The following is a 9404-nucleotide window of genomic DNA, read 5'->3' on the forward strand; positions in this document are numbered from 1 at the left end:
TCTAAAAAAAATTTGGGAAGGTTTTTTTTTGGAATTTTGGTAATTTTTTGGGTTTTTTTAAAGATTTTATGAATTTTTTGTGATTTATTTTGTTTTTGCCAGTTAGTTTATGAAATTTTAATGATTTTTCGAGACTTTTGTTAAAACTTTTTATGATTTTTGGTGAATTATTTGTGTAAATTTTTAATTTTTTCTTTAGTTTTATGTGTTTTTCAATGAATTTTTTACAGTGCTTGTGAGTTTTGTAGGGACTTTTTGAAATTTTTGAAAACTTTCTAAGAGTTTTTTATAATTTCTCTTTAAAAAAGTTTCTGGTGAATTTTATAATTTTTTGAGTTTTTTACTTCTTTTTGTGATTTTGCCTCTCAATTTTTTGAATTTTTAAAAGAATTTTCTAAGAGTTTTCTAATTTTTTTTATTAAAAAATATTTTAAACTCCTTTTTAAAAAAAAATAGATTTTTAAAAGTATTTGTGTGAATTTTTAAATCCTTTTTGTTGTTTTTTAATGAGGTTTCTAAATAAAAATTTTTATGATTTTTTTTTGTGTGGATATTTTTCTAAGAGTTTTTTATGATTTTTTTAAATGATTTTTGTAATGAGTTATTTATTTTAATGATGAAATAAAGAATTTTGACTAATAATAAATTAATCAAAATTAAAAAGTAATAAAAAAAGGAAATTACCTTGTGCAGCTTACCTGTGCAGGTCGCATTGACTGGCGGCATCGGATGCGAGCAACAGGGGCTTACTTGGCAGCGACTTGACGAGCAAGGCTTGGCATGTGGCAGGGTCGTCGGTCAGCGTGTTAAGAGAGATCGAGCATGAGAGAGAGAGAAAATGAGTTAAGAGGGAGAGAGAGAGAAAAAGGGAGAGAGAGAGTAGACAGAAAGAGTTAAGAGAGAGATGGGGAGAGGGTTCACGCGGAGTTAGGGGCAGCGGGGGAAAGAGAGAGAAAGTGTGAGATTTGGTGAGAGAGAGAGAATAAGTTTAAGAGAGAAAAAGTGAGAGGAGGGGAAGAGAGAGATGGGAGTGGCGTAGGGTGAGAAAAATATTTTTTTCCAACGGAAGAAAATAAGGGCAACTTGAAATTCTACCGATTTTTAGGTCAAAATTTGAAGTTGGTACCGATATTTACACAAAAACTTGTGTAAATTTGCCCTGTTTTCTTCAAGGCTAGCTCAAAATCTAACTGACATTTTATGATTTTGATCGGTTAAAATACACTAGACCTCATTTTTTTTTTCTTTCTTTTTTTTACATGGGTTACACACTGCAGCGAGAGAGAGGGGAAGTGTGATGGAGAGAGAGAGAGAGAGAGAGAGAGAGAGAGTGAGGGTGTGCGGTTGGTTTACACGCAACGAGAAGAAGAAGAGAAGTATTTTATGTGCCGCAAGGCACGGTACCAAGCCCGAAACGGCATTTCTTTTATTTACTTTTTATTTTTTAATTTCAAATTTCTATAAAATGCCAGAAATGGCAAAAAATTACCCAAAAATCCACAAAATCGCCAGAAAATCCCAAAATTTAACAAATATCCAAAAAATTCACGAAAATTTCTAGAAACCTTTGAAAATCATCGTAGTTCACAATCTAGCATTCCGACACGCAAAAGCGCACCGAAAATAGCAGATTTTATCGAAAACGCCAAATTCGACACAATTGTCCACCCAGCACAAATGCAAACAAAATGATGTCGTGAATGCGCACACACAAAATAGCTCGAAAAGATCGCAAAATCAAATTATTTTGGAATTATCCAAAAATAATGCAAAAATTAGTAAAAATTTATCAAAAATTTGTAAAAATTATCCAAATTTTTTTTACAAATTCTCCACACATTGTGAGATAGTTCAGCCAAATAAAATTGCCAAAATCAAATGAATTCAATTGCAACAATTTTATCAATAAAATCAAGACTAGGCAATTAAACCGGCAAAATTACCGACAAAATTAGGTCAAAAATTGACGCAATCAAAGTGTGTAAGTCACTGTTTTGAGCACAAAGACATTGAAATTAATCATTACACACATCATTTTATGCAATCAAAACATTGAATTAACCATGCAAATTAAACACTTTTTTACACACACGCACTAATAAAAAATTGACAGTTTTTACCAATCTTTAGGTGCGCACACAAAAGTGTTAAACTCGTGGAATTTTCAATGTGACCTCACAAATGAATAGTTAGGCATGAGCACACCACAATTCAATCATCACAATTCAAAAATCATAACGCACACACTGGTTTCTAGATGCTCAAACATGGGCAAAATAGTGCACACACACCTAAAATTAGCATACACACACTCAATTAGAATGCACACACACTTGATTTTAGTGCACACACCTAAAATTGACCATCCAAGCATGCACATAACTCAATTAGGCATGCAATTATCAACACACATTCATCAATTAGCAATTGAAACTTATCAAATTCATGTGCCACCAATTCTTAAAAATTTTGGCATTACGACAACATGAAAATGAATAATCGTAAAATTTTCAATCCCTAACATCAACATAGCATTGCATGAACATAGCATAGCATTGCATTGCATCATCATGGTGGGAACTCTACACAGTTCTGCACATCTCTAGATTCTAGGGAGGTCGAGAATACCACCTTAATTACCTTTCCGTTGAAGATCAATTGAATGGTCGAATACTCCAATCCTTCATAGCATATTAGTAAGTTAGTAAAAATTAGTCAATTTAACAAGGGGTTAGTGAGAAGTTAGAGTGTGTAAACACACAATTGGCAAGATATGGTCACACATTAGGGAATTATGAACACAATGCTTCATGCACACACATTCAAAATCCACAAAAACATAAACACACAAGTGAAATTAGTGAGGGAATGCATTCATTTATGCCACAATTACACTAGCGTAGGCCATCGTCCCTGGCAACGGTGCCAAATGTAGGGAGGCGTTGTAGCACGACTTAATCGCAACCCTAATCACAACCCACACAAAATTATCAAATCCATGGATCCGGAAACCCAGCTAGGGCATGGAAGCACGAGGATCGGATGAATGAAATAGAGGATTCATGAGATTACCTCTCCGATGCAAGTCGAGATAAGCCATGGCAAGACTAACTCTAAACCTACTCTAATCACTAATCAATTAATCTCCTACACACAACAAGCCTACCAAAGTCCGACTTGCCATAGACTAGAAACCCCAAACACACTAATGATAAGCACACACTAATTACCACATGTTAATTAAATCACTTCATCAATAGCTTCCACACATGAGGTGAATGGTGCTAGAGCTTCATATAACCTATCTACACACAAGCAAAGAATAGGGCACACACACAAGTTACAAGATTAAGACCCAACCTAATCAACCTAATTTGTGATGCTAAATATTGCAAATCAATTGCTCGTAGAGAGATAAGAGTGGTTACTAGCAAGAAGTACATACATCTCTCAAATCTAGAATAATGAAAGTATAATACTACTTTAAGACAAGATGAAATGTAGAGAATAAGTAGACTTATGAGAAAATAAGAATGAGATTAATCAAGAAGAGCTTATTCTAATTACATTGGCTAGCACTAGCCTCTCAAACATAGACATTAAGATCAAGGCTAGGCCAAAGAGTGAAAACTCTAGAGAGAGGGAGCTCTCAAAAGTGGATCCTCAACAGTGGATACTCAAGAATGAAGCCTCCTAGCCTAGAGGCTTTCTTTTAAGGTCTTTCACCAAAATCCCTTCTACTATGTGTTTAAGCTTGAGCCTTGAAACTAGCATTTACAACTTTGGAACTCCAAGTGAGCCCAAGACTTATACAAAGTGAGTGGAAATATTATACACAACCATAGATACCTCCCGCTTGATGCATATTCGGTGTAGCCTGTGTTAGCCGTTGCTAGCAATCACACACGATAGATTATAGAGTAGATAGAGAGAAAGAGATCACACACGATAACGTGCTTACCCAATGTGGGCTACATCCACGGGAAAGCAGCCAAACGATGGCTTTAGTACTTCTAAAAAGGAGTAGGCTACAAAGGGGTTATACCCTTAATAGAGCTCCCACCTTGCTTCACTCTTACCTCACACCCACCTTGTTGCATCAACTTCACACTACAAAATGTGTGTGGAAATGTCCTCCTTTTATAGGCTAAAAGGGGTGCCCTCTCTCATGAGAGGCAGCCGTGTGTAGCCGCTCTTGTGTAGACAAGTCCAAATCTGACCCTCCAATCTGTCCATGTGTGTCCGCCCTTGAGAAGACAAGTCCACCTTTGAAATCGACCACCGATCATTGAATTTCGACCACCAACCACTAGTCGTTGACTAACCAACCAACCAGCTAAGTGACTGACCATTTTTCGACCACTTTTTGACCATCGTCTCTGGCCATAATACTCCGGTTCAAGACTGGCCATGAAAATTTTGATTTCCAGCAAGTAATTTTTCTTCACCCACGATGCCTTCTCCTCATAATGGGGGTCTTACAAATGTGCATTTTTAACACAAAAAATTTCAAAGGGTAAATCAAGCTCCATACTTAACAATCTCCCACTTGGAGAGTGATCTCCAAACCAAACCTGTGACTGCTTTCCATCCTGGCTTCTTATCCTTGAATTCCAATTGAAGATGAGCAAAAGGTTAACTTCTCCTTTTTGACCACCTTTGTAAACATATTTGCAGGATTTTCACTTGTATGCACCTTTCCTAGCTTTAGCTGTCCCTCTACCAAAAGTGTACGTATGAAGTGATATCTCACCTCAATGTGCTTTGTCCTTGAATGAAAGGTTGAGTTCTTTGCAAGGTGGATAGCTCTTTGTCTATCACTGTACAATACACAATTGTCTTTTTTGAATCCAAGCTCTTTTAAGAATCTGTGAAGCCATAGAATTTCTTTGCTTGCCTCTGTCATTGCTACATACTTTGCTTTTGTGATAGAAAGTGGGACCACTTTCTATAGCTTTGAATCCCACATTACTATTGTGCCTCCAATCATGAAGACATAGCCAGTAGCTCTCTTGCAAGTATCTTTATCACCTGCCATATCTGCATCAACATCTCCTTGAAGAAAAATATCAGTTCCTAAAAAATAAGAAGGATTTGTTGTTGTCCCTCTCAGATACCTAAGTATCAACTTCACAGCTTGCCAGTGCTCTTTACCTGGGTAGTCCATGAACCTACTTATAGTGCAATGTCTGGCCTTATCCAAACCATAGCATACATAAGAGAACCTACTGCTACAACATGTGGAACTTTAGACATATATGCTACCTCCTATTGTGTCTTTGGACACATATCTTTGGTTAGTATAAAATGACCAACCAAAGGTGTAGAAATTGTTTTTGAATTTTGCATTGCAAACCTCTCTAATAACTTCTTGATGTGATCCTCTTGAAATAGATTTATTGTCTTCTTTGTCATGTCCCTTGATATCTTCATACAAAGTATCCTCTTTGAAACGCGTAAATCTTTCACTGGAAAAGATATAGACAGCTCCTCTTTTAGGTATTAGATTTCCTTCATGTTGGCACTTTCCATTAGCATGTCATTAACATACAACATTAGGATGAGGAACTTCCTATCTCCCAAATTCTTTGTGTAGACACAATGATCTGAGTTGGATCTTGTGAATCTATGATCCAACATCCATTGATCGAACTTCAAGTACCATTGTCTTTATGCTTGCTTTAAACCATACAATATTTTCTTTAATCTACAAACCATTCTCTCCTTACCTTTTACATCATACCCCTTTGGTTGAATCGTGTAAATTTACTCCTCTAAGTCACAGTGAGGGAAGATCATATTTACATCCATTTGCTTAATATTTAAATCATGAGCAGCCACAAGGCTTAAGACAAGCCTAATTGAGTTCATTTTTACAATAGGAGAAAATATTTCATTGAAGTCAATATCTTTCTTTTGAAGAAACCCTTTTACCACAAGCCTAGACTTGTACCTTTTCTTCCCACCTTCTTCCTTCAACTTATATACCCATTTGTTCTATAGTGCCCGCTTACCTTTAGGCAACTCAACCAACTTCCATATTTGGTTGCGATTTGATGATTTCATCTCCACTTGCATGCACTTCATCTATTTTTCTTTCGATTTGTGATGCATAGATACTTCGTGTGATTCTAGCTCTCTAGAATCTGAGATCAAGACATGGTTGAAGGATTGAGAAAACCTTTCTGGAGGTCTACTTGCTCTTGTAGATCTTTAAGGAATAGGTTGAGGCTCTTCATTTGGTTGACGTTTTTGTACATGGTCACCGTTTGTACTCCTTGATTCTTCACCATCCTCAAGATCCATGTACTCATCACCTATTTCTTTTGTTTGTTTTCTTTCCAACTAGTCTTTGTACATATTTTGTTCATTGAAAATTACATCCCTAATTTGAAAGATTTTACCATCTTCATGATTTCATAGGCGACACCCAAAGTCACCTTCTCCATAGCCAACGAAGAATAAATTTTTGGACTTTACATCTAGCTTTGATCTTAGGCTTCTAACTATGTGTATGAACGCCTCACACCCAAACACATTGAGAAATGAATAATTCTCCGGTTTACCTGTCCATGCCTCCTCTAGAACTCCCCCATCCAATGCCGTTGAGGGTGACCGGTTGATCAAATACACAGACGTACTTATTGATTACACCCAAAGCTCAAGCGATAGGCCTGCATGTAGCCGCATGCTTTGTGCTCGCTCCATGATTGTCCTGTTGATCCTTTTAGAGATTTGTTGAGGTATCCTTGGGGTTGTCCTATGCCTCTGAATGCCATTTCTATCAGAAAATCTTTCAAAATCTTGGCTCCAATATTTGCCTCCATTGTCCGATTTGAGGCATTTAACCTTGGTACCTACTTCATTCTCCACAAAGGCTTTCCACCTTTGAAATATGGAAAATACATTGTACTTATTCTTCATGACATAAACCCATGTTTTTCTAGCTGCATCATCTATGAATGCTACATAGTACAATGAGCAACCAAGGGATGGTGTACTTGTAGGACCCCAAACATCTGAATGAACCAACTCAAGTTTTCTATTTTTTCTTTCATTTCTTGATTTTTGAAATTTTACCCTCTTTTGTTTACCATAAACACAATCTTCACAAAACTCTAAGTCCACTTATTTCAAACCTTGCAGAAGCTTCTTTGATTGAAGGATTTGCATTCCTTTGACACTCATATGCCCATGGTGGTAGTTCCATACCACACTGTCGACTTCTATAGTTGAACTTGCACAAATTGAAGATTGCATGCTGACAGTAAAACAAGTAAAGTGTACCAACCTTTTTTCCCTTGGCAGTAACCAAAGCTCCCTTGTAGATTTTCCACTATTTGCTTGCAAATGAAATGTTGTGACCTTCATCGTCCAATTGTCCTGTAGAGATCATTTTTTTTGCGAAGAGAAGGAACATGCCTAACATCTTTAAGATTCTATTTATTTTCTTTAGTAGTTTTGACACAAAGTGTACCTTTGTTGACAACTTCACAAGCTTCATCATCTCCCAAGTATACATACCCAAAATTACCTTTGATGTAATCTTGGATATCTTGCTTGTGTGGTGTTGCATGGAATGAAGCCCTAGGATCTACTATCCAGGAACTAGACACATTGTCTAATGAGAGAATTAGAGAATCTTTCTCTATTTACCTACCACATTGGCTTGTTGTCTTGAGGTGTTGACTCCTTCTTCTTCTTGGACTAGCAATACTTCTTGATGTGGCCCTTCTTTCCACAATTCCAACATTCAAGAACTACCTTTGTGTGTGACTTGCTCCGCCTTGAGCGATCATGACCCTTTTGGATTTTGAGCCTCTCCTTATGCCTTCCTCTTGTTTCCACTGATAGTGCATCACTTGATGATTTACCTATGCTTCTACTTTGCATTTCCTTGCTTAAGAGAACACCCAAAACATCATTAAACTCAAGAGTTTTTGTGCCAAAAATAGAATTACTTATAGGCATCACAAGGTTGTCCCAACTATCCGATAGAGATAATAGTATAAGGAGAGCTTGTACTTCATCATCATAATTGATTTTCACCAATAGAAGTTGACTTATGTTGGTGCTAAAGTCATTTAGGTGTTCTACACAACTGAACCATTCTTCCATCCTTAGATTGAACAAGCGTTTCATGAGGAATACCTTATTGGATGTTGATGGTTTCTCGTAGAGGCCATCAAGTGACTTTATCAAGTCCTCCGTGGTCTTCATATTCAAAATGTTGAAGGCCACCATTGATGCCAGGATTAACCGAATTGTTCCCAATGCCTTTTTGTCAAGGACAATCCATGCTTTATCTACCATTAATGTGCAGGCTTCTTTGCAAGACCGCCTAGTGGCAAATAAAGGTCCTTCTAGTAGAGATAGTCTTCAATCTGCATCTTCCAATGTTGGTAGTTTTTTCCATTGACCTTCCTTTCCTCCATCATTACTCTCACTCAAGTCAAGGAATCTTTTCCTTGAGATACTTTAGCTACGAGAAAACCTTGCTCTGATACCAGTTGTTAGTAATAATAGGACGTAGCTAAGTAGATGAATGAGTAGTTTACTTAATGGAGAGAGACAAATTATCACACACGAGAAATTATAGAGTAGAGAGAGATCACACACAATATATGTGGTTCACAAAATGTGGGCTACATCCACAGGAAATCAGCCACTGAATGGCTTTGATAATTCAAACAAGAAGTAGGTTACAAAGGGGTATACCCTTAATAGAGCTCCCACCTTGGTTCACTCTCACCACCTCACACCCACCTTATTGCATCAACTTCACACTACAAAATGTGTTTAGAAATGGCCTCATTTTATAGGCCAAAAGGGCTTCCCTCTCTCATGAGAGGCACCTGTATGTAGCCACCCTTGTGTAGACAAGTCCAAATTGGACCTTCCAATCCTCCCATATGTGGCCGCCCTTGATAAGACAAATCCAGATTTGAAATCAGACATTGGCCATTGAATTTTTCCACTGGCCACCCATCATTGACTTCTGACCAACGACCATTGACTACCATCCACCGGCCAAACGATCGGCCGGTTTTACCACTTTTCGACTGCCGTTCGGTCATCGTATTCCGACAAGACTAGTCGTGAAAATTTTGTTTTTTGGCAAATGATTTTTCTTCACGCACGGTGGGTTTTCCTCATAACGGGGGCCTTACAAATGTGTGTTTTTAACACAGAAATTACAAGGGGTAAATCAGGCTCCATACATCTGGATACTAGGATAGACAAGTAGTGAGCCTTCTAATATTTTTCCATTCCCATCCTAGATAAGCTATTTACCTTGTATCATTAAGGTTGAACACATTGTGGACTTCCAAACTAAATCGTCTACTATCTATGAAGTGAAACTTGAACAAGTGAAGGACCTTGAAACCTAGATAGACAAGTAG

Source organism: Adiantum capillus-veneris, chromosome 11 (assembly GCF_014529385.1).
Source record: "Adiantum capillus-veneris isolate H3 chromosome 11, ASM1452938v2, whole genome shotgun sequence".
Lineage (NCBI taxonomy): Eukaryota > Viridiplantae > Streptophyta > Polypodiopsida > Polypodiales > Pteridaceae > Adiantum > Adiantum capillus-veneris.